This window comes from Nasonia vitripennis, chromosome 3, assembly GCF_009193385.2.
Source record: "Nasonia vitripennis strain AsymCx chromosome 3, Nvit_psr_1.1, whole genome shotgun sequence".
Taxonomy (NCBI): domain Eukaryota; kingdom Metazoa; phylum Arthropoda; class Insecta; order Hymenoptera; family Pteromalidae; genus Nasonia; species Nasonia vitripennis.
Window position 1 is genome coordinate 3488454 of NC_045759.1, and position 24861 is coordinate 3513314.

At 47.1% G+C, this 24861-nt stretch overlaps 1 protein-coding gene across 2 annotated transcripts in view; it reads right to left on the reverse strand.

The window, feature by feature from the left end:
* The window catches only part of LOC100123284 (stAR-related lipid transfer protein 13), a 227147-nt gene extending 205627 nt beyond the window's left edge, over nucleotides 1–21520 (reverse strand). For both annotated transcript variants that reach the window (XM_031926169.2, XM_031926167.2), the window contains exon 1: nucleotides 20534–21520. The gene's annotated coding sequence lies outside the window, so the exon portion shown is untranslated. The remainder of the gene's footprint in view (nucleotides 1–20533) is intronic.
* Between the last annotated feature and the right edge of the window lie 3341 nt (nucleotides 21521–24861).

The window sequence follows — 24861 nt, forward strand, 5'->3', positions numbered from 1 at the left end:
TCGGTCAAACGTACATTTCTCCACCTAACAAGGCACTCCACTACTTGCGTACCACGAGTAGCACCTCTAGCCTCGATATCATCGATGTGTTTATGAAGCTCGCGCTCGTAGTATCGCGAACGCGGGCCGCGAATTCTTCGGTCGGAAAATTTCGCCCCTGAGTTATGCAAGCGACGATTGACGGGCTGTCGTGTCAGCGCCGAGATAGGCTTAAACAAACGACGACGTGCCGCCAGGGATAGGAAGGCCATAGTGGAGGAATTTTTTCTCTCTTGAGAACATAGAGAATATTTTAATCGCGTACAAATTAAGTGACACGGCTTTCCTAGCGAGTATCTCGTAAATATACGCCATTATCGATTGGCTTGTCGATAATTATGTCTCATTGAGCAAATTGCGCAAAAGACAGCGGATAATTTCAGCGCCAATCGATTCAAAGGTGCCTAGATACAAAAGTATATCTGTCTCATTAAGATTAAATCACGTTCGCGAATGATTGCAAAAACTCGCTTAATTTTTCGCCTCATTAGAGGCAAACGCGCAGTTTTATCCCGCACTGATTGCGAAGCTATTCGTTTCCAGCTCTGCAGCAGCGGCAGGATGAGGCGCGGAATTATGAATTCACAGCGTCCGCTCTCTCGCCCGACTAAACCAACAAAACCCACGAAAATCCCTCGTCGAGCCGAAACTCCTCTCTTTCTCTCTGGTCTCCGAGAAAATAATCATTTAATTATACAAATAACGATAATCGGCCACGGCGCAACATATCAATTTTACCCTCTCTCTCTCTCTCTCTCTCTCTCTCTCTCTCTCTCTCTCTCTCTCTCTCTCTTTCTCTCTCTCTCTCTCTCTCTCTCTCTCTCTCTCTCTCTCTCTTTCACCGGCGCTCGCGATCGAGGCCCTCGATAATCCCGTCGCGGTCTGCAAATTGCAGAAAAGATAGGATCGGACGCCACGCGCTATATTTGTTTGCGCACCGAGACCTAGAGAGAGGGGGGAGATCCTGCTTATACCCCGAGGATCGTCTTCGCAGCGCGGCGGAGCCTTTGCATAATCAGGATAAAGAGCGCGCGCGCGCGTGGGCATCAGTATGCAAAGTGCATATTATCCGTCCGCGGCTTGGCGCACGAGTCCGATGTGTTCGAGTGTAATTCTCTAAAGATGAGACTGATCCTTCCCTCTCTGTCGTTTCCTCGGACTCGTTCTATACTCTCACGCCGCGATGATTTTGCTTCTCTATGATATTTTTCTCTCCGAGTGAACGCTTACAAGGACGAAATTTGAATTTCCCGCCAGAGCTTGCAGACGGTGACAATAAGCGGTGCGTTTATATTCTACATTTTTCGCGAAATAATAGACCCGTCCACGCATCCTCGCTTCATTCATCCGCAGAATCCTGTCTTCTAGCAGGAGACCTTCACCTCGTTGATCCTGCGCACAGGTTTGCGCACGAGGGAGAGAGAGAGAGAGAGAGAGAGAGAGAGAGAGAGAGAGAGAGAGAGAGAGAGAGAGAGAGAGAGCGGCAATGCCACAAATTGCCGGTGTTCTTACACTCGCCGCTCGCGCGCTTCCCTCTTTTTCTAGCCGTCACTCTTTCTAATAGATGCTTCGGAAGCGCTGCGAGGATCTCTCGCCTTCGTTCGCGCGCACTCGCTGCTCTCTTTGTTTCGAGGAATGAGTTTTCAGGAAAGCCAATTCCGAGGAAGCGACCGAAGATTGCTTCGTTATATATTTACACTTAATTGCAGTGTATTCCTTTCCCTGCACTCTCCGCATTATATTTTCAGACGAATCAAAAAAGACACACAGTAGTGTATGTGTGTGAAGAATTAATTAGAGAAATTCATCAATGCGAGTAATCAGCGTGAGATCAAGGTCCGAGCGCGCACCGATAAGGATCGCGCGCATCAGGAGCCCGAACGACCGCAATTAACCTTACGTAACTCGGTCTTTTCCCCCCTACAGGCTACTACACCGCTGTTCCAGCGGCAGCAGCAGAAGGAGGAGGAGGAGAGAAAGAGCGGCTTGTTTACCGCAAGATAAACTACTCCACAATGCCGAGGAGAGCCGCGCGGGGCGCACATCCGCTGATACGCTACTTGCTCGTTCTTGGGCTTATACACACGTGCGCATTTGAGCCGGACTGAATCGAAGGTAAAGGATCGTCGCTAATGGATTTGCATAGAAGCGTAGGTCGTTTCAAAGGATCCATTCGAAAAACTACGAATACACCATAATAGCCTCGACTATTATGCAGGAAGAAGCGAACCCCTATCAGGTCTAAATCGGCGAACCGTTGCCCGTGTGTAGGTAAGAAGAGCAGCTCGGAAGATCCACCTGGCAAAGAACAGAGATCCCTTTCATGCGACTACTCGACAATGCCACACGGCGCGCATCTTCGTGGCTCATTTTTTCCTCTCCTCTCTCTCTCTCTCTCTCTCTCTCTCTCTCTCTCTCTCTCTCTCTCTCTCTCTCTCTCTCTCTCTCTCTCTCTCTCTACTCCCGACGATATTTCGCTGGGCTATACACACGAGAAGGAGGAGCGCGGAATACATCCTTAACGACCGACTGAGCTCCGAGTCACGACGCTTGCAGCAGCAGCCAAGGGATTGCGTTGTAAAATTTCACGATTGCACGTATACAGTGCACGCCGCGCTACTCGGATATGCCCCTTTATTGTCCGGACGATTGTGCGATTTTTCTCCCGAGCATTGTGTGCTGCTGCTGCGGAAAAGGGACGAGAGAATAGAGATTAGCTCCGCTGTGCGCCGGTGTACGTATGTCGTTCTCGGGAATTTTTCCTTGAACGCACACATACACACACAGGGGATAATTAAAGTTTCCTCTGAATTTTTGACCGATTTACGGGGAATAAAAAGGAGACTGGGCAGCTTTCGCAAATTGTCCGCGAGATTAAGATCGGTGCCGTTTATCTTGACAGCTGATCGCCGAGGGAATTTCCGAAGTTTAAAAAATTGCACAATAATACCGATCGTGTGGCGTTTGGAGGGTATACGATTACGATTAAGTGGCAATAAATAAGCCCCTTTATAATCTCTCTCTTGCGGCCGCGGATATTTTAAACCCGATTTCATTGCAACGCCTTATTATCCGAATAAGTGTATACCCGCTCTGATCATTGCTATTAGTAAATTCAATTTCAATCGGACGCTTCGGAAACTCAGTTTCTCAAAGTGAATCGGGATAATCGGGCGATCGTGAAAGTCGCCGTTTATCCAAAAGCCGCATCTCGCCGCAGAAATTAAGCTGTAAAATTTAACGACGGCGTGAATTATCTCTTGCCTTTTTTTCTGCTGGAATTCGCTGGATTAGCTGCTAACCGCGAAGATTTTTAACTTAAGGGATTAGCGTGAAAGGAACGATTAGCGGATACAATATGCTATGTTGGTGTAAAAGAAGTAGAACTGAGCTATTCTCGGACAAAGCGTCGATTCACTAAAAAAATCGGCAAACACTGTTGGAAAGAAGCCGATAAACAGCGTGCAAACAGCCCGACGCTTCCTCCAATTCGAGTAAAATAGAAGGCCCCGAGATAGCCGAAAAAATTATCGCTAACTCGTTTAACAGCAGCGGCCGAGAGAGAAGAATTCCAGCCTGTAAACGTCCGAATAACACGAAATACCGACACCGCCGGCGTACGACGCGAAAAGAAACACGAGGAACGACTCCCGGTGTACCTACACACACACACACACACACACACACACATACCGTATACTTCTCGGCTTTGGTATATCAGGAAGTTCGAAACGGTGACTTTCGCGCTCGCAGCCGAAATCGTAAATCTAACGGCTGGCGGACGTAGAAGGACGATGACTGTCGAGCCAAGGCAATATTCATGGAATTTCACGAGCTCTCGATGTATTTTAATGATTTCGCCTTGAGCCTGACCTGCTCGAGAAACAATGCGTCTGCGCCCGCGCGCGGGTGTGTATAAACCAGCGCACATACTCTCGAGGGCTTTGAATTTTAATTTCTTTTCGAATGCTCCAGAGAGAAGTCTGTTTACTCGAAAGTGTTAGCTTAAGGCTGGTCTGTGCGCCCGTGTGTATGTGCCTTGAATTTCAGGCTTTATATGCAAATGACGTAAATCACACAGGGATAAAATTCGAACGGACGATAAATTAATTTCCCCCACAAAGAAGCTATCCGTCGGTCGAAGGATTCGATAAATCAAAATTTCAGTTTATTTTGGAACTAAAATATCTCTCCGCATAAGCAATTTATTAGTAGCGGCAGTAGGCTCGGTGACATTGAGTGGAATCGAGAAGCCATCGGTCATCGAAAAAAATGTCAAAGGAAATCAATTTTTTTTTCCTCTTCGTTATCTCTCGGCGATTGTTTGCGCATCGCGCCTTTGACTGATTGACAACAGGCTTTTTAGCAGCGGTCAGGGAGGACCGTCGAATCAGCCAGTCATACTATCGGAGGATGTCTGGGGCCTCTTTTTTTCAAGATAAATGATCAAAGAACAAATTCTGTGAATTTTGTCTGGTATTATTAGAAGAAAAAAAAACGAAAAGCGCACAAAACAAATTTTACGGATCCAGCGCTTTTTCTCAAAAAACGCAAAATAGACACGATAGTTAAAATTCCTCGGCACACTAGCTCGCAACAACAGCAAAAAATTACCGTTATTAGAAAACTGCTCCGCCAGACTCGAAAAAAGTAAACAAAGCGCATTAACACATAGAAAAATCAAAGCTCTGTTTGAGCAACAAAGTACCAAAGCAAAATCCTCTCGTCGACTCGGCGATAAATCCCAAAATACTTCAAAGTGGACACTTTCCTTCCTAGCATAAACGTCAGCGCGCTACCTTTTAAATCTTTGCTTTCTCGCGCCATACGGGAAAATCAAACGTGCGCCGCGAGTTTTTCCCTGGAGATACATCATAAAACGACGAGAAGCTGCCTTTAAATCAAGCACTCGATCGGCAAAAAAAACATCAACTTTCCCCTCGCGCGGCCGGAAGTTGCGCCTTTTTCCGATTTTTTCGTGCGTAAAGTGCTATTACGAAGTCTCCGCCGCAACCTACTGTCACGGAGAGACACAATGCGCAAGTTTCCTACACTGCGGAGTGTTATTAAGAAATAATAATTTGCTAACTGGAATTATTGTGCGTTTTCGTATCTAATTATTAGTCGGTATATTCTCCAAGATGTGGACTTTCATATATTAAAGCAAAATTGATATTTATTACTGGAGGCGACTAGAATATTTCTTTTTCGATCTATTTTTCCATCGAAACAGGTTCACATATAAATCAAGTTAAATAAACGTCGGTCTATACGTGTTGCAACTAACGTTTTTATTGATATACACAGCCGCTTAGCGAGTGTGAGATCATTGATTTCGTAGATAAAATACATCGAATTTGTGAAATTTATTGCCGTACAAGTGCTCGGCTCGCACTTCCTGCACAAGACTTTACACTCGTCGTTAATGTTCATGGCTTATCTAAAAATGTTATGTTACAAGTCGCAGGTGTCAAGTATCATTTAAAAACACGTACAGCAGAACTAAGTCTCGCGAGCAAATACGCGCAAGTCAAAGCAATAACGATTACGCAACAATTTCAAAATTGAAAACAGCGACGTCACATCATCGCACTATAACGGTCCCTTTATCGCTTTCCCAGCTCTATGTAACAGTAGTTGCCGAGCCTGACACCCCGATAACGAATAGCCCCGGCACCTCTCGACGACAGAAACAAAAAAGCCCCACGCTATTTTCTTCTCCAAACAGAGGAAACCGACGCTATCAGCTCTAAACATCCAGAGAGAAAGCTCGGCACTGTTGGCTTCTTATCGCCGCTCCTTACGTCAGGCGCGAGCAACCCCGAGGGCAGCTGAAAACTAATTGCGCAGGAGAGAGAGAGAGAGAGAGAGAGAGAGAGAGAGAGAGAGAGAGAGAAGACGTCGCGCGGGGATCATCAAGGACGAACCGTTAGCCGCGAAAGTGCGTGACTCATTGTCATCATCCTCATTATCGCCGTACAATGGCTTCCACGTTTCGCGCGCGCGTATTCGCGTAATATTATACTGAGCTTTGCATGCGAAGGAGGCTTTTTCCTGCTCTCCTCGTCGTTGTCGAGGAAGTGAATCATTTTATTGTTGCGGGCAACTGGCGAGATTGTGGAGTCGCTTGGCTTTGCGATTTTTATACGTGGAGTAGACTCTGGTGTTTTTAGAGGGGGATGAGGGTCAAGGTACTTTCATGCTCTCGAGCTGATATAATTAGTTGGATTAATGGTCTAGTTGTGTGCGCGGATCCGAGAAGCTTCCGAGGACTATCGCGAGAACGTGCTGTTATGAGAAACAAAAAGTGAGTCAGATTCTCATCCTTTGAAATCATTGTCTCACACGATCTTCTCGTAATTTTAACAGAGAATATCAAGACACCATCACTCGAATATAGGAAGTGATCGATCCCGGAGAATTCCCTCCGCAAACAATCAACCGTACCCGCCCATGAGGCACACTTATGTACCCCCATAAAGTTAATACAATGATTCATACACAGAGCGATCGTTAGCAAATATCGGCGGGCAGCGTCGTCGTATCACCTACAAAATTTTCCCACAGCGCAGGAAAATCGTCGGTCCATCCCACGCGGCTCGATTGTTGTGTATACCAAAGCCTGCGCGTACAACCGCCGACGCATCAGCGCACTTCATTTATACGCTCTCTAGTCTCGCGGATCAGCGAACCTTTCCAGTCGCGGTGCGCGGAAAAACAAAAGAGCCGGAGATTCTATTCCAAGAGAGAAAGAGAGAGAGAGAGAGAAAGAGGAAGGGAGCTGTGCCTACGCTATAACGGAACCGCGCGCGCGAGAAAAGAGCGGAGGCGTCGCCTGCACGTATATATATACCTATACACGTGCTATCTCGAGCTGCCGGCGCTGGATTGCAATGCGGGAGCGGAGTAGATTGCGGGACGGTATACGCAGCGCCGCAGCTGGTTTTTCGGCCGGGAAAATGGGCTTTTAATTGGTTGCAGGCAAGCGATGCCGATAAGGAAATATGCTCTCTTTCTCTCTCGACGATTTTAATCGTCGTATTCGTTATATTATGAATATTAAAACGTATATACGATATGTTTAATTCAGATGTATCAAAACGACTCATCCGCCTCATTGATCAGAGCGTTTATAACAGGAAACTAGACTGGCCCGTCGGAATTCGCTGCGGCGGCGGTGTATCTGCATACTCGGCGTGTTTTTCGTCGGCATATCATTTCCCGTTGACCGTTAACTTTCAATAATAACGAGTCCGCAATGTTTTTACCGTCTGTATACCGTCGAACTGGAACTCGCTCAATTACAATGTATAATTCGACATCGCCGATTTAAATTTTAAAAGTCCCGCGCGAAAGTGCATTATTCAACGGGCGGCGAGTAAATTGAGTAATTTTTTCCGGCGGGAATAAGCGAGCCGCTTGCGCGTTTATTCATTCCTGCGATAAAATCCTCGTCCCGAAAAAATGTTTCCCCTCTTGTTATTGTAATTACTATCTTGCGCGGGCTCTTTGCTTTATCGTCTACTTATATAGTTATCGACCGGTATAAATTATTTTAATTACAAAATGTCAGATAATGTCGAGTAGATATGCAGCCGATCGTGTGTGTCGAAAGGTAGAGAGAGAAACCGATGAAAAGGGTATACACAGTCTTCGTTGGTGGCATTTACACACACAATCTAACGAGTTTGCCGTGCTCGGATATTCGGCGATAAAAGACTTCGCTCGTCTATCTCAATTATTCAGTATTAGCAAAGCTCAAAAAAAGCTCTCGAAGACAAGCCGAATACACACATCGATAAAGACGAAAAATTCGATAGCCAGATAAATAACGACAGGGCCGGCGGATAACGAACCGGGCAAAATGTCTCACACACCACGAGCTGCAAAGAAGTGTACAAGACGAAAGTAAAAGCGAGAAGGAAAAGAGCCCGCGTGTACAGCGGAGATAAGAGGAACGAGCGCATCGAACTTTTCAATAAAATTCCCCGCGGTTTGGAAACAGGTTCCACGCACGGATGTGTGCGCAGCCAGCGTATGCGCGAAGATACGCCGGGGCTAATTGGAATTAAATGCAGGCGCTTTTGTAGGGCCGAATGAATGACAAATGCCCCGATAGCCGGGGTAATTAGCCGTACACAGTACGTCCATTTTCACGAGGGAAGAGGCGCCGGCGCGTATGTGTCGGTATAATATAAGATCTCTCTCATACTTTTTTATCTCGTGTGGGAGTGCGCCACGGCTGGTTTATCTACTGTTCGAGAGACTCGCCGTGATTTTACGGTCGAGTTTTTACCGTTTAACGTACGCGCCGTTGTGTTTATTGGCCGCAGTAAACAAATCGAGAGAGGGAGGGGGTGTTTCATTTTTACGGACTGCTGTGCTCCCACCGAAGAGAAAAACACCGAGCGAGAGCGTTTCGAATCAATTAGCGTCGTTGTCGCCGATACCGACAGTGACAAATAAGATACTCGATGATAAATCGAATTCTTTATGGAAATTTCTGATCGGATAAGCGCGAGATGCGCCGGCTGATAAGAGAAGACGGCGAAGCACTGTGTGTGTGTAAAATATATTTGTACGAATTTTTGCGTGTAGCAGCGGAGATTTTCAAGCGGTGTCCTTAACCCACTTACAAGCCGGCGTGAAAAAATGCCGTTGCCGATTTTTTTCTCTTCTTCTTCTTCTTCTTCACGGTTGATTAAGTACTTTGTGTCGCGGCGGCGACGAGGTATCTCGTTATGGTAATCTTTTTACGTAATGATGATTGTCGATTTATGAGTGTATCGATCGAGTCGTAGTTTTATTGTACACCCAATTAATTACCCGCCGATAACGTTTTTACTTTGCTCGCGCGTCTTTATCGAGCCACAATAATAATCACTTCGCACGCAAAATAAACAGCGAAAAAGCGTCGATCACCCCCCGTTAACGGTTTAACGAAGCACACCTTAAGCTTCAATAATGGCATTTTTCAACACGTCCACACACACACACACACACAGCCCCGCGTAATTAACGAGAACTGAGAGTCGCAAACGAGAAAACGGGTCGCACGCGCAAATATGCCTACATATAGCTCTCCGCCGCGCATATAAGTATATGCGCGAGCGGCCGTGCGAATAAGGTCCGGGCGATTTACTTCCTAGCCGTCGGCGGCGCCCTTGTAATCATCGCGTCAAGTCGGGTAGCTCTCGGATGTATAATGAAAGCCGCGAGAGATGAGGGACGAAAACGCGAGCGCGCACGTGTGTGTATGGTGTGAGCGAGGGGCCAATTAACGCCGATGCGGCGCGTACCCGTTTTTCGCGAAGAAAGCGAGGAAAAACGAGCCTTTGTGCGCGTGACTTTGGGACAAAGAGAAGGAGGTGTTGACTGTCGGATGGATGAGACGAGGTTGGTTTTGGTTTGAAAAATTCTGTGGTGTTTACATCGCGAAGTTCAGAAGTGTTTTTCTCCTCGAATTAGCATAAATAGTTGATATAATAGTTCGGATCGTACCGATGCCTGTGACTAAGGTTCAAATGCTCTTAGTATATAAGCTTATTATGTAATTGACACGGTTAAAATTATCGATGTATACTCACATAATCGCACTGTGGAAAAAATACCGTAGAGTTCATGTAATGAGCCGCGCGTTGCATAAGCCAATATTCACGTTCTATAATAGCCGCCGGGCCTATTGCTCTCTACGATATTCCGTGTTTTCCTATAGCGCGCGAATTACGACCTTTCCAATAACCGAACCCTGCGATATTACAGTGATCGTCGGAAAAAAATCGTTTATAGAAAGTTCCACAACGGACACGGCCATCCCACAGATCATCGGCCCCACACAACAACAGCATACGTGTATCCCCTATAACACGTAACCGACATCGTATTTCACGGCAGTATTCCGATCGGGAATATTATTACCATATCTTAATAAACCGACACGAAATCCCATCCAGTCGAGTGACTGCGCGCCGCGGCGTGATCCCGTCTCATAACTCAAAAATCTCTCCCCCCTGATACACACACGCCCTTCGGATTCCCCGAATCGTGGATCCCGATCGAAAGCGCCGCATTCATAAGCCGAGCAGAGACGCATATACAGAGATACAAAGAAGACGCAGTCGGAGCGAAGAATCCTCGAAAAGAGAGACGGAGAGAAGAAGGAGTGGGAGGGTCAGGGTGCGAGAGCCGCCGAGGCCGTTTAGAGCCGTTTAACACCCGCTAAACACCGCAGGCATCCGACCAGTCCGTCTCTCACACCACGTGCGGGAGAAAAGGCCTTGCAAGGTTACCTGGCGCGCGCGCGCGAGTATTACGGCTGGCGATAGCTTCGAGCCTCTCTTTCGTCGACGCTGCTGATCAATGGGGTTGTGTCGAGCGGAGGGAATCGACTGCATAGACTCGCGGTTATCTGCGGACTCGTCTCGCGAGCTTATCGGATCGCTGCGCGAGGAAAGAAGGTGAGAGTTGAGTGTATATCTATACGCGGCTAAGTATCTCACTGGGTGAGGTTCGAAGTTGTCGGCGCTTTTTTCCCCAAGCCGCGAGTGATACCAGGTTTACAAGATTAGGCGAGAGGATGTCGGGGAGACGATAGCTTATCGATGATGAGCTCGGTATAATGGAAGCTATGGACTGAGCTGAGGTTGTTCTGGGAGTCCGTTGTATATTTTCATCGATACTGTATATTTTTCAAGGCGAACCTAAGACATTGACGATGACACAGTTCACGCGTAGTATTTCGTTTCAGAATTGTGTGGTGGTTACGCAGCGTATCTATTACATTGTTAACCAACGACGCCGCTATTTATTTCCGACTTGTCAAAGCCCATTATCTAGCCGCTATCTCGAGCCGGGAGTCATTAGCGAGATCCACTACCGGATTAGACTCCGAGGAACAGGAAGATCATAATTAAGGACCACTGACGTCGAAATTGGCCCCCCGTGGCTCGACCGGCGCAGAAGTTGTAAACTCGTATCCCAGCACGGGTGATCATCGGGCTATTTAAATTTAATAAGATGAATTTCTGGAATTTTATACGGCAGACGCGATCTGCGCCGGGACGACCGTGAAATTCCATGATCAACCAAAACGCCCGAAAAATCGACTTTTGCGTCCTTGCAATGATACATCGAATCGCAATCCTATGCTCCTCTCGATACTATACGTGACATCTGCGATAACGCGATTCCTTCCTAGCATACGTCGTTGCATAATACAACCGAAGAACACACACACGTAGGATTTTCTTGTTGTCCCATTTCCGCGAGCGCGCAGCTCTCAATCGACTTCAATTAGGGCCTCAATCGAATCTGCTTTCGCTCTCAATAAAAGCCCGCGCGTATGCGCTTTATTGAATTCTTTTTTCTCATCTCCTATCGGCGAACAAGCTGCCTCGGACTTTGGCGTGTGCTCGATTGGAGAATTCGATTATAAAAATAACCGCCAGTTGTTGCTCTTGTCGCGGGCTTAGGGTTGATCAGAGGGGCAGAGTTGAAATTCCCTCGAACAAAAAATTAATAACAACTTTGGCGCGGGACTAGCTCCAAAAAAAAAAGCCGCGCAACGCACTGTTGACAAAGGCCCGCGATGCAATTTACACAGGCGCGTGTTCCTCCGATCATTGCCGTCCGTTCGCCGCGTGGCTGAGCAACTGGAACACTTTTACTACCAGCCGAGGCTGCTGCCACTGCTGCACAATAAAGCATGACGGGCCGTTTTCACTCTCAGCGCGCGGTCATCTGCCGCGGTTCAGCGCGAACTCACCAACATCGATCTTCGAGGGCTTATCAAGGTCCCTTGGAGTACAAACACGGGATGGAAAAAAATCAGTCAGGTGCGAAGATCGAAGGTAAAAACAAGGCTTGGTACAGTGTGTAGTATACGCAGTGAATAACCTCGAGAATGAGCCGAGGCTGCGCGAGAGAGCCGCTATGTAGCCGTCAACCCAATACCCTCCCGATCATCTCCATAAACTGCCCCTCCCCGCGGAGCCATCCGGCATACCATCAGCGGCTCGTTCCTCTCTAAGCCTCTCTTGGCTCTATTCGCGTTCTCTCTATACACTCGCGTGTTGTTCCCCGGCGAACAGCAGCAGCAGCGGCAGCAGAACAGGTTTTCCCGCGCGTACATACGTGTCTAGCCGCACTCTCACCGCCGCCGCTGCTGGTGTCTGTATATATACAGTAGGCGCGATATGCCGACCCTGCAGATATGCGGATCGTTACTGCGAGCGAGAGAGAGAAAGAGCCTGTCCCCTGGATTTCGTCTAATTGGCATTAAGCGCGCAAAGAGGAGCTGTATCGCGAATCTTGGCGTAAATATGCGAGACTTCTTCTCTGCGCTTCTCTCTGGAGAGATTCGAGGAGCCTCGTGAGAGGGCCACGACACCCTTTGTGGAACTTGAAGACACGCGGCGTGGATCGCGGGAAACAGCACCGACTGAAATAGCGTCGGCCCAGTTCGCGTCGAACGAATCAAAATCAACGTCGTAATATAACAGAGTTCGGAAATACACTCGTGCGGGCGAATCAACACCTGTTTCAAAAATAAAAGCGTCTATATCGTCGGGCAAAGTGCCATTGTCGTCGAAGCTAATAAACCCGCGTGTGTAGCCAACACACACCGGAAACGATCGTAAAAAGGGCGGCGATCGCGCGACGCGGAAACGAAAATACATGCGCGCGGCTGGGAAATCGGTCGCGTGAATTTAACGGGTCGAGTCTGCGTGGGCGTAGACTATTTTTCGTTCTAGGTCGACAAATTCTCGCTGGGAATGTGCGCTCGGAAAAGAGGGGGGAAGCCAGATATTCTTCTCACGAGAGTTATTGTGAGGATGATTCATCGTCGCGTAGTCGCAATAAGCCAGAGGCTGCTCTGCAGCATGTGTGCGTGTGTGTGTGTGTATGTGTGTGAGGGGGAATGGGAATGTAAACAGAAAGTGTTGAAAAGTAAATATTGGTGTTTTTTGGGATTATGTGGAACATGTTTTTTTACGAGCTTAGATATTTTTGTAAGAGTTTTTTTTTTCAGCTGAAGGCAAATTGCTACCGCAGTTTTCTACGAACTTGCGCGCGAAAATTAAAACGAGCACAAAGCCCGGAAGCTAATTTTCAATTTGAAAAGACAATAGCTCTCTGGTCAACAACGCAATTTCGAGCCAGCAATAATAATCCCCTCCGAGATTAAAAGCTCAGAGTCTAAACAATCTTCTCTCTCTTTCGACTTCCGGTGCGCCATAGCTGCTACCAGGTATTTCTCTATGTGTGTATGGTAATTCGGGCCACAGGACATTGCGCTCTCGCGCAGATAACAGCCGGCTCACGCTACACGACGTACACAGTCTCTCTTTCTCTCGTGGGAGAGAAAGAAGAAGAAGAAGTTGCAGCAGAGAGCGTGAGTCGCGCGTAGAATACTTACACACAATGAAACCGCGCGCGCGAAGCGACAAAGGCATAGAATCTTCGGCGGCGGCGGCTTGAAAGGATCGGTATGAATTTACACGAGGGAATCCGCGAATGACTGTGTCATCGAGCGGGGCTATACGCCGCATCGTCTCTTGATCATTCGCGGCTCGCATGAATAGAAATGTTCGGCGCAGCGACTATTTCATAATGGAACAATAGCCATTTTTTTATCCAGCCAGAAAGGCTAATGAGACGGTGTACGCGTGTACCAATGATGAGTCGGGCTCTCGCTAAAAATCTAGATCGGTATCCGAGATATCGAGTACATAACGGGCTTCTGCCGCCGATGTGTACTTCGAACGATTTCTAGCCGATGCAGGGGGAGAAAAAATTAGGTCGACGGAAAAAGCGAGCGGCAGCTCTGTTTTTCCCATTACGACACCTCACGCGAGCCGTTCGTTCGTCAATTCGACTGTGTCTATTGTTCCGAGGCGATAGAGACAGTCGGCGGTTTTTAATCCGTAATCGCTGCTGATTTTTCTTTCATAACTAAAATTGTAAGCTTCGAGCGATATTCCCTCATGAGGAAGCGCACGTACACGCGGCAAAGCAAACATAACGGCGCAGACTCCGCGCTTTCCGTAAATACCCTCGCGTCGATGATATATCATTTCTGTTAATTTCCATTCCCGAGTTCTCCGCGGCGGCCATAATTCACGTTTAACAAAACATTAGTTAAAGTCCCCCTCGCGGAAGCTCGTCTTTCCCTCAGCGCTAATGAAGCGATTACGGCGCGTAAAAAGCTCCTCCAGATTCGCGGCAAAAGAGTATACCCCGCGATAACCACGTGTGTCCGCCGGTGACTCACGCGAACGATTCTCGAGTCGATTTGTAATGCAAAGTACAATTATTATCGCGACCGGTCGAGAATGCGGTGATACTCACGGTTGAATTTCCGATCGGTATCTTAATTTTCTAATGGCGCGAGAAGCTGTTAGCGGCTATGTAACTTACGTAAAGCTCGCAGTTTAATTATTTATCCATCGGCAAATGTTTGATTTTCACTTTGCGCATAGAACATAATGAAGTCGTAAAGTCCCATATCGCTCGGCTTTAAATAACGCCCAAGGATATGCTAATGCTAGAGAGACACTCGTTACTCAGGCTCTGTGTATCGATGAAATCGTCCGCCGCCACTTTTCCGCCAGCGGTGGTGAATCATACGAATCTATTGACTCTCGCGCGTATATTGTTTCAATCATTTATGAATAACGTCGCGAAACGGCCGTCCGATGAATATTCACGCGTTGGCAATTACCGCCTCGTCTCTACGCCTGAATCGCGCATGAATTCCGCGCTGGAAAAAAAAATCCTCGCGAATGTGGAAGCTGCTGGTAACGTTTCCGTGAGTGACAACACACACATTGTCCTCGAACGGCTACCAGACAATCAGACGACGCAGGAATCGTCCCACTCGAGGAGACAGAGCTAATAACCGGGTAATAAGACGTCGGCGTGATTTCAACAGTCGAGGATTAATAAGCTTCGGTGTCTGTAGCTCTTTCTCTCTCTCTCTCTCTCTCTCTCTCTCTCTCTCTCTCTCTCTCTCTTTCTCTCTCTCTCTCGGAAAGAAAAGAGTGGAACAATGAGGACAAGACACCCCGGCGGACTTTGACAAGCGGAGAAACACGGGTTTACCGGGCGATTGTAATAGCGTCCGTTTGTGTAACCGAGACGTGCGCTGCCGAATCGTGATCTATCGATTCGCTGCACCACGTCGCGTAACGAAGTCTTTATCTTCGTGTGGCTCGAGGTGATACATATTTCGCGGGTTTTTTTTTTCGTGATACGATCGTTGCGAGAGATCTCGGATTGAATAACGCTCGGCTATGGCGTGAGGAACAAAGACATTTTTGGAAGAGTTTGTCTGATACTTCCTTCGTAACCGGTATAAGGGCCGACTAATTTCCTAGAGCGATTATGCAAATTCTCCGGTGGAAACGAGCTAAACCATGGAAGAGCCGTGGATGTTTGAAGTAATTCGTTGTTCGGCATATCGTTATGCAAGCTCGGACTTTTATCAGTGAAATTTCACCTCCAGGCCCCTTAGCAGCACAAAAGAATTACGAGAGCCTCGGCAAAAAGTCATTGAATTTTTTCCACACGACAACTCCTGAGAACACATCACAAGCAGCGAGTCGTGGACTAGAGCCGAATGCCTAGGAGCTACCGCGCCTTTCCACGCGCTCTTCTAACATATCGCGCGGGAGTTTTGCATGATTTTACGTTGCGTCATAAACGCCGGGCGTAAATCATCGAGCCTCGCACGAAAGAAAGGCCGTATGCGAGCAGCCCGCGTTCCTCGAGATGACGCGTGAGATGGAAATTAGAGAGGCGGAAAAAGAAGAGCGACGCATGAGGGGGAAACTAGAGGATAGAGTTGAGATTGAAAAAAAAGCTTTGAACAATAGTCGAAGCTTTGGTAAAAATTCACGCAGCCGAGTACGAGGCTTCGGAATACACACTTGTGTGGCGGACAGACAGACCGACGGGAGAAGAAGAAGCAGCGAAGCTCGTACGAAGAAACATCTGAATCCTGAAAGCTGCGGCGCAGAAGAGAGAAAGAGCCGAGAGGCTTATTTCTCGAGACGCGATATGCCGACATAAGAGCGGGGCGGAGAAGGAAGTCCTAAATTTTTGAGTTAACTTTATGTGGCGTACGCCAATGCGGAAGATAAAGGGGTCGGATTTTAGAGGAGAGTCTCTTTCTTCGCGAGTCGCCTCTATTGTGTCTCGGAGAGAGGAAGAGAGACGAAGCGGGAATCTAAGTGCGTAGATTGAAATATGGTTTCCTCTCGTTGGCTTCTAATCAAACTCTATTAGATGCTCGCCACACAATATGCTGGCGCGCGTATCGCCAACTTCTCTCGTTTTACGGCGAATAAAAATTTCATTCGTTTACGGCGACTTTTATTCACTCTGTCCTCTTTAAGAAGTGCATTAAAATAAAAGTAACGAACGTCGGGAATTCTAATCGACACCCTTATCCCGAAATCGGCAATAACTCTTGTTCCATAAAAAAAAAAACCACCGCGCGCAGGAGCATAAAGAATATTTACAGCGCATTAAAGCGGGGCTCGGGAAATTAAACCGCAGTGTTTCAAATTGGCCAGTTTTCAATTACAAAAAGCCGCGTGAAATATCGTTTATAAATAATAAAGCCCCTCGTCGACGCCGGTAATGCAAGACACGGCAATAACGCGGCTGATTTATCCTTCAAGGGCTGCAGAGTGCGCGTAACGAGCGCGTCAATCTCTCTCGAACTGTGTCAACATATTAACAAAGCCTGCCCCCACGCGAGTGATTAATGGATTTGGATTGTTTTTTGCGCTATTCTAATTTCGACCCCGGACTTTTTCCGACGATACGAATGAAAGTCATAGGTATGACAGTAAAACGAACAGATTCCAGAGAGGACCCTCGGAGCTGCTGCTACGCGCCCATGTGTCGGCCACGTGTTTTTTCACGCGCGGCTTTCCCTCGAGTGGCCGAAACGGATAATTGCTTTCCACTTCTGGCTGGATACCGTAGCGCGGGTATGCGTGTCCAGATGGGACGTTACGTGCTTCGCAGGGAGTTTTTCGATGCGCAGCGAATTATGGCTGACGCACGCTCATATTGGCTTTTTAAGTGCGCTGTAGTTTTTAGAGTTTATCACTCGCGGCAACGGCGGCTTTTTTCATAGTTATTTACGTTTATAGAAAATGTTTAGTCGCGTTTAGCGAAACAACCGACATTGATGATTTTTCGAAGCAATACGTTTCGAGTGATTTATCAACCACAGCCCGTCGAAAGCCTATAAATCAACGACTCATCGATGCGCATTTCCCCGACGGACTCAAACCAATTAACCGCAAACACATGCACGACGACCGCAGAAAGAAAAATCGCGAACCGAAGAAGCGCCCGTGTAAAAGCTTCGATCTTCTCGCTCGAAGAGAAAACGGAAGCTATACGGCAGCAGCAGCTCTCGCTTAGAAAAGTGACTTCCCGAAGTCTCGCGATTTCCCCACCGAAATTCGCGGGACGTATCAATCACACGCGAGCTGCTTGGGAAAACGTCCGAACGGAGAAAGGCATCCACTTTGCTTGCGACGATTTTTTTTCGAGTTAAAACGCGAGCCTCGACGATTGATGGATGGACTAGCATCAATTTCTCCTTATACGCGCGATGAACTCCAGCGATGACTTCTGTGGAGTCGCTGACTTCTAACGAGGCTCTCGGAAATTAATCGACTTCTGGGATTTTCGTTTTGAATTGGAGTGTCCAAATAATATTTCGCTTTGTATGCGTTTGTTGAGTATCTATAGTTTCTTATCAGCTGCCCATATTTCCATTTTACGCGCATAGTCAAAGATAGCGCAGTACCTTGAACGTGTCATACGGATCAGACTTATCGATGAAGTGTTTTCGAAGCCTTGAGCTTTGACTGGTAATTTCTCCGCGGCGTCGAGATAAAAAGCGTTGGCCTGAAATCGCCTCTGTGATGTTTACATTTGCATACCTTACACGTTTTTATTCTCGCACCGCATAAATAAAGATTCTATTTATCATAAGCGAACGATCTTTTTTTCCGAATACGACAAAACGAATCTCGAAAATACCATCACGAAGACGCAGTTCTGTAAACAGCTGGTAAAAAATATTCTCTAAAATGCGAGAGGAAGAATAAAGCACATCACCGAAGCTATCTCGGCAAAAACCGCGATGATTCGCGGAATAATCCATACGGATAATGAAAAGTGAGTTTCCATGTAAGAACTTCTTCGGTTCAGCATGACAAATAAACAATAGCTCGCTGAGCTGACGAGCATCGCGAGAAGAAGAAGAAAAAAACACACATAACCGCAGCGTTTAACTTGCGTAACACAGGAAAAAAAAGTCCAACGCGGCGTTTGTACGTGAACTTACGCGCCACCTCGTGCCATTAATCACTAATTAATTACATTCAGGCCACGTGCGGGCGTCATTCGCGTCACGTGCGATTTCGCGCGCAAAAATAGCCGTCGTTCCTAGCCACGGCGTTTGATTGGAGGAAGCGAATCTTTAACTCCTCGAGCATCGTGCGTCGCGCGAGGAATTATCGCAATTAGTTCATAATCGCAGCCGTGGAGCTGGGACTTCTTGTTTTTCTTATGGTGACGGCGACTCGCGTAATTGTTTTTCATATTCCGATTTAAATCGCGACGCGGCTGGATTACCACGTAGGGATTACCGTACTTGGATAAGATTGCTTTCTGATAAACGAAGAGTTTCGCGGTAGCGCTCGCTGACCGTCAATTATTTAGAGCAGATTACGCTCATTCACGGAATTGTTATTATGCTGTATACGCGTTGAGAGTTATTAATGGTGACTGTTGCGATCTCTTGATTGCGCGAAATGACGTCGAGACTAGGTTGCTCGTTAATTATCGCGAAATTTTACCGAAAGATATTCCTCTCATCTTTATAAATACGTGATGCTTCCAGAAGCGCTTAAAATCACGACTTTTTTCAGCAATTCGCAACGTCGCGCTAATAAAACGGCAAAAAAAGAAACTACCGTGCCTGGTCATTCATGCAAATATAATCGAAGGGAAATTCCACAACGTGCAGCTGATGTCACTTTCAGTGAAGCTGAATCGGAGCTCCGTTTTCCTATCACCCACAGACTCCAGCCAACTGTTTCGAGATATAGAATTTTATGTCTCGTGATGCGAGTGTACAGCCGGATAAGAGCCGAACGAGTGTCGATTCGTTGCTCTCGTTCGAGAGAATTTTATCGCGCGCGTTGGGCTCAATTGAATTAGTTTCGAGAATATAGACTGCGTCAATGTCGATTCAATTAAAATTTCCAAACGGTCATTTATTACGCGACGAATATTTTCAGTACACTATACGCACTTCATAAATTACCGACAAAGATCTGCCGCTGACAGCGTTAGATCACCGCGAAGCTTTTGTAACATTGCAATAACAAATGAATCGCGCCTCGATTAAGTGTATCAATCAAACGATTCATAACTACACGCGTTGCGTTTAGGAATACAATTTGCGACGCTCTTGGGTTTTGATCGAGCGTTATTCGCCGATGCTATCTCCCGCGTAAAACCCTACCTCCTCCCTCTCCCAGAGCAAATATTACCTGTCAGAGATGCTTATCTCTCCGGCTCACCGGCGATTTTTTTCATCGATAATCATTATCGCGAGCGTAATTTTTTTTAGTTCTAAACCGCGAATTCCATTGTACACGCAGGGGGTGACTCACCCGAGAGACGGGATCGTAAACAACGCAAACGTAACGTTCTTTCTCGCAAGACAGAGAGTGAGAAAGTCAACGAACTCGTTTGCAAGCGAGATACCATCGATTTTTCATCGCGTCGCGCAATTTATTAATGACGATAGCGTCGCTCAATGGAATGATCCATTTTCCTCGGCTGCTAGATACACGACTTTGTTGTCTTCGATAAACGAGCGCGACACGTGTTTCATTAGATCACTCAATATTTTTACTCGTCGCACTCGCCAGATGTAACCTAATTTATAACGATAGATAAGTATCGCATCCCGACACTACTAGCTAGCGTAGAAATGAAGATTTTCTCGAAATCACGCGTTCGCGGCTAATTTTCATTAGGAAAATCGAGCCTCGTTAGTGCCGTACCGACAAACAAACAACGATTGTCTCGCTGTATACAGCGATAACATTGCCGCAATTAGCAGGAGTCTGCAAAAAGAAATCGCAGCCAGAGAAAAAGCGCGATTATCAACGAGCCTGTAGCACCTCGTAAAATCCAGTTTTCGCCAAACCGACAAAAAAGCCATAGCAGCAGCGACCGCCAGGTTTCTAAGCCGTTTCGCTGGTCAAAAAAACTCCCGGGAGCGATTATCGTCGGGAAAACAATAAAAAAAAATTCGTAATCACTCTGCAGCCTCTCTCGCAGCGTATGGAGTATAAATAAATTACGTAATGAAGCGTTAAACGCGTTGCGGCGGCGGTCATTGCGTTACGTACGGTTGGCAAGAATGAAATAATCAGATTAATCTTACCTCGAATAACGCGAGAGAGAGAGAAAGATAAGATTCCACCTCGGCGGCAGTTTCGTCAATGGTGCGCCAGCCGCTCTCTCTCTCTCTCTCTCTCTCTCTCTCTCTCTCTCTCTCTCTCTCTCTCTCTCTCTCTCTCTTACTCGCTGTATACGTGTGTGTATATCGTGTCCACGTGCTCGACTCGCTCGCGAGCTTGCGTATAGCTATATACCGAGCTACAGCTGCCGTCGCTTCGTGCGTGCGATATCGTTCACACACACACACACGCACGCGCGAGAGAGAAAACTGAAACTTGCGATCGATCGCCACTGCACTATTTTCTTCCGATAAAATCTCGCCTCGCGAGAGCGATGCACAATATTCGACACGTCGACGTGGCCGCTGCACTGGCATACACACTTTTCTCACACTGAATCACTCCCCTCGAACGGGCTCTCCACGTGTGCGGGCTATAGAGCCGAAAAATCCGTCGTCTGCTTATCGCTGCCGCTACGCTCGGTCCTAGCCAGCAGCATGAGATAAGAATCTAGAAAAGCAGGGCCGGCTTTCTTTTTCTCTGTCTCGTCCACCGCGCGCACGCTTTTAACAGACACGCTCTTGATCCGCCGGGTCGTTACATAAGTCACGCACTTTTTTCAAATCCTCGGAAGGAGAGGCTTCCTCGACACGAGCATCGTCGCCAGGAACGGCTCTCCGACAGCGCGACATCTCGCTCGGACACTCTTATCAGCTGATATCTCTGACGCGTTTGACGCTCATCGATCGGCCGCTACTGCACTACAGAGATGGTAACGACGGTCGAATCGTACTTTCATCCTCGAAATTTTCGATCACTTTTCTCACTAGAGTACATGCGATGTGGGATAAAAATCGGTAATGTGTATTAAAGGGGAAAAGATCGCGCGGGAGATCGACGATTAAAGAGGCGCGCGCGGCCGGTACGTTCGAGACCCGATTTGCTCGGCGGTCGAGGCAACACTGACTGCGAGAGCGAGCAGCAACGGCGGCGAGGTTCTACGCTCGCCGGCTCGCACGGCGCGGCGCTTCCCGCCTGTGCGTGTGTTGTGCTGCAGCTGCGGGAGCCAACCACCGACGCAGTTGGAGAATCGGTGAATGACAACGGGATGATGCATCGCGGCATATGGGGTCTATGCGTGCGTTGGAGGCTGCAGTGTTTTTGAGGTTGGTGTTGTTTACAAATAAAACGTTATCACGATAGTGTGGATATTAAACAATGTAACATTCAATAACCGTAATGACTTTTAATGAGGCTCTCTGTCTTGAGAAATAAAGGAACGAACGAATATTTTTACTCCTCCATTGTGAGTCATTAAGATTTTACGATTTCTTCACGATTCAAAAATGCTTGCTGTTTCAAGTGCTTCAAGTATAATACGAGAACTTTTTCAAACAGCCGCAGATGCTCGAATCTTACGTCAGCGGTAACCACAACTTCAGATTCTTATTTACGATCACTCATTTGCATTTTCTCATTATTACTTTTATCGTTTCTAATTTTTCACATTAATACGACATTTACAAAACCAAATCATATTGAGAGATATTATGCAATAACCGTTGCAGCTCGAAATAATAAACGAAAAAATAAAAAAATCGTATGAATTTTCGGCAGATTAAGAGTCGCGCATGAAGAGTCGCTCCATCCTCATAACTCGCCGAAACCGCAATCCATTTTAATAACAGTACATTTTTATATTCCCTCGCGCATGTAGCATCCTCAAAACGAAAACATTACCGCGGCTTAATTCCAAGCGAGCAAAAAGAAAATAAAAAAATAAAAGAAGAGAAGGAGGCTGTGGCACAGACGCATTTTTATACGTCCCATTCGGCCGTTTACTACCTCCGCGAGTTTCTTCCTTTTCGCCTATCTAAATGCATCTCTCCGTCCCTCTAAATATCTGTAAGTATCTCCTCTTTTTTTATACTCCTGATGCGCGTATCTTCTCTGCCTCCGAGAGCCGCGAGCGGCTCCTTCATCTCCATATCCCGTGCGCGCGACGAGAGCGTCTCTCTCTCTCTCTCTCTCTCAGCTGTTTTACCCACGTGCAACGGCGCTGCGCTGCAGCGGACGTGCAAATGCGCCGCTCGAGAGCACTTTGCACACTGTTCCGACTCTGAAAAACAAATCCGATGACGCGGCCGCGGCAGTTTTTTTCTTTCGGTTATAGCGACGCTATGACGGAATGCGTCGCGGGTTATTTATAGGCTAGAGCTTTATTGCTCATTGTTTAGATTGGTTTTGCATAAACCGCTTAGGTTTGATGCGACAAAAATTTCGTTGACGACTCGGGGTATGGTGTCCTGCTAGAATATCAGTTTGCTCGTGCGATATCGGTCTCGTATACTCGACCCAATAAGACCCCCGCGGGTATGGCTTTCGAAACATGCAAATGCGAAAATCACACGGCGCGGGAGGAAACTCGCGTTTACGTAAGTCTTCATTCGGCCGATGGTGTCTACGGCTGACCGATTGCCGAGGCGAGAAGCGCAATGATAAGGATTTATGCCCCGTGGAGAAGAAATTGCGAAAGGAAACCGTGAGAAAAATATAGTGCGAAGTGTGCGTTTACTCGACATATAGATTTGGAGCTTTCTCTCAAGGTCGGGGTAATAGCTGCTGTTGGCGAGTCACCTGGATAGAGTTATTAAGATGAGCTGTGCCGTGAGAAAACCTACTTGGGTGTGATTTTACCAAGATATCAGATGCAAATATCTAAATTTTAACTACCACATCATCTAGCAGCGTCTTCGCGCACTACAACCCTCAGTGCATCCAACCGATCAGTCATAAAATCAGCAACGACATATTCCCAGCTAAATTTCCATGAAAACAAGCCGTGCGCGCTGAGTGACTCGGAACACACGGCAATCATCCACACATTCTTCCAGCCCTAAACATTTTACGCGCGCACATTAACCTCTAAGCGATCGTCGAACGCTTCCGCATAACTTCGGCGCAGCCGCTCGAGGTCTTCGGATTCTCAAAATTACAGAGCTCAGCTCTAAGAGCCGTACGTACCATAGGGAAAGAAAAATAAATTAAGCGCAAACCGAGTCATTCGCTGTGCGATTCTCTTAATGAGCCGAAGAAGGGGACATGCAGATTGGTTGCATACGTAAAGACACACGGAGACATGCAAATATAGGCGCCGAGAAAAATGACGGCCACGCGCGCTGTTGTGTGCAGTGGAGACGACGCTACTCGCGGCGAGTATACGACGAGAGACGACACGGGGAATACGAAATCGAGAGGCCCGTGTCGATGCGCTGTTTGCGTCTTGCTTTCGATGCTAAATAGTCGTTGTTTTGCCGGAGACAAATCGCTTCGTCACATATATTTTACGCTTAAGAATATAAATCGCGCTCCGAAAAATGAAAAGTCGCAGGAGAGACGTTTTCATTCACTTTTTAAATTCCTCCTTCGTACAGAAGTGCTGATTTATTCGCCTAATCCTGACGATATCTCAAAAATACATTTTTTTACCTCGTATCGGACACCGACGAGGGATATCATAATCGAGCTGGTTAAAAATCGACGAGAGAGAGAGAGAGAGAGAGAGAGAGAGAGAGAGAGAGAGAGAGAGAGAGAGACCGAGGAAAAAACGCAGACTAATCCGGCGATTAAGATAGGATTACGAGAACGACCTTTGGAACACACGTCGGGCTGTGTGTATCTTCCGATAACTCGCGCGTTTCTCCCGAATAAAAATCGCGTACATAATGAGCCTGCATTTTTACGTCTTAAGCTGTGTCGTTCCCTTCTCTCTCGCCCCAAGCATTAACAGGTTCTCAGAGACGCCAAAACAGCAGATAAAAATTTTTTTTGGCGCCCGCTAAAAATTCCTTGACAGAGTTGGGATAAATCGAACCATTGCGCGCGGGAATGTCTCTTGGATTCCATACTTCAAAAATCAAGAAAAGAAGTAACGAATGCAAACGCACTCGTAAACATTGAAACGGTCGGTGAGAGAAGCGCGTTGCGTTGGTGGTCAGCTAAAAAGCCTTTAACGAGCTCGCGTATTTCGGCGCTCTTTCGGCTGAATTAGGGGAGACACTTACGGCCACGTTCTTAAAGGAAGATAAAGGGAGCGAGGAAGTTATATGCGACAGGATAGGCGCGCCGACGATATACATACGTATACACACACACTCGTGCTGGAGTCTTGTACGTGCAGGACAGGACAATGACTGACGCAGTCGTCTCCTCTCCGACTCTCTCTCTCTCTCTCTCTCTCTCTCTCTCTCTCTCTCTCTCTCTCTCTCCCTCTCTCTCTCTCTCTCTCTCTCTCTCTCTCTCTCTATCTCTC